General features: G+C 55.7%; 1 long non-coding RNA gene across 1 annotated transcript; it reads left to right on the top strand.

Moving 5' to 3' along the window:
• The first annotated feature begins 751 nt into the window (after positions 1–751).
• On the top strand, positions 752–1,262 carry LOC120583639 (uncharacterized). The gene is made up of 2 exons (XR_005647838.1): positions 752–844; positions 1,120–1,262. It is a non-coding gene; the product is annotated as an uncharacterized LOC120583639 (long non-coding RNA).
• The last annotated feature ends 450 nt before the right edge of the window (positions 1,263–1,712 follow it).

Here is a 1,712-nt window from a genome sequence, read left to right on the forward strand (position 1 = left end):
CTTTCCCATCTAGCCTCCTCACTTTGCAGCTGGGGAAACTGAGGCACAGGGTGGACCTGAGCCCTCTGCCCTTGGTGTTGGGGGATGGGAAGTGGGGGAGGAGCTGGGAGCCTCTCACAGAGAGCCAAACCCTGGTCCAGCTCAGCTGCTGCTGGGGGTTTGGGCATTGGGGCTGGCTCTGAGGGGGTCTCAGTTTTCTCGAGTGGAAAATGTGGCTGATAAATCAGGCTTCTCGGTTGCGGGTGTAGGGGATATGACCCAGAAGCCCCACACCCTGCCCCATTGGATGGAGTATAGCTGCGTCTCCTGGCCTTTTTCGTTCTGTCTCTCTGTGTGTCTCTGTCTCAATTTGTCTCGCTGTCTCCGCTTGCCTCTGTCCGTCCGTGTGTGTCTTTATCTCTGTGTGCACATCTCTGTCTCTCTCTTTCGATGTATGTCTCTTCTCCTTCTCCCTCCTTCCCTCTCTCTCCCATTCTCCCTCTCTTTCTCTCTGTTTTGCTGTTTCTCATAGTCTTTTTTTCTGTTTCTCTCTGTATATCTCTGTCTCTCGCTCCTTCCTCTCTCTGTTCCCCCCGCCAACTCTCTCTGTTTCCATTTCTTTCTCTCCTTGTCTCTGTCTCTCTCTGTGCAGTCTCATCTCTCCTCTCTCTCTCTCTCTCTCTCTCCTCTCTTCCTCCATCTCCCTCTCCATTTCCTCCCTCCCTGCCCCTCCTCCCCTTTCCTCCTTTCCATTTGAAGGCTGCCTCCCACATCTGCCTTCCGCCAAGGCCCAGGCTCTGACCCGCCATCTGAATGCCTTGCTCCAACCGCACATCTGTGGGGTAATTGTCTTCTAGACCACAAGGTACTGAGGCAAATTATAGTTACGGGGCGGGGGCCTCCATGTGGGCGAACCGCGTCCGCTGGGCTGGGCTCCGCTGGGCGAGATGGCCGGGGAGCGGCCCGCTCCGGCATGGGAGCCATGCCCAGCCCTTCGTCCCTCCCCACCCCACCCCGCCCCCGCCAGACCAGCATCTTTCGTGCCAAGATGTAAATGCCTTTTGTGAAAGTCAGCAGGAAATGCCAATGTTTGCAAAACCCCGGACTCATTATTCATTCATTTGTTCATTCATTCAACAGCGGAATTACCGAGCGCCTACTCTGTGCCAGGTGCTGTTCCCAGCACTGAGGCCAAAGCCACCAATAAGACAGACAAAGGCTGACACTTCACGGGAGACACAGGCAGGAAATAAATAACAGCGATAAAGGAAAATAAAGCTGGAGAGGACAAAAGTGCCGGGGTGGTGGGGAGCAATTTTAAACAGGGGGTCAGAGTGGGCTTCCACGGGAGGTGACATCTGAGCTGAGCCTGTAGGGGATGAGGGAGGGAGGGAGCTAGGGGATTTTGACTCCTGGCATCGCAGGGGTGGGTTTACCTGCCGTGTGTCCCCAGACTGCTGACTAAACATTTCCGAGCCTCGGTTTCCCTCTGTAAAAGAGGGACAGTTGTACTGAGCTCACGTGGCTCTCGGGAAGGTTGGGCGCGATTGTGCGTCTGGCGCATAGTGGGTGGGCGCCCAGCAGTCGCTGTTAATAACAAGATTCAAATAACCGAGCGAATCCACATGCTTGCCCCTTGTCAGTGACCTTGGAGCCTATCGTGTCCTGGGTGGTGGGGAGTCCCAGCGAGGGCTCAGACCCGCGACCTGCCCTGTGGGAGCACCTATGTGCTC

This window comes from Pteropus medius, unplaced genomic scaffold (genome assembly GCF_902729225.1).
Source record: "Pteropus medius unplaced genomic scaffold, Ma_sr-lr_union100, whole genome shotgun sequence".
NCBI lineage: Eukaryota > Metazoa > Chordata > Mammalia > Chiroptera > Pteropodidae > Pteropus > Pteropus medius.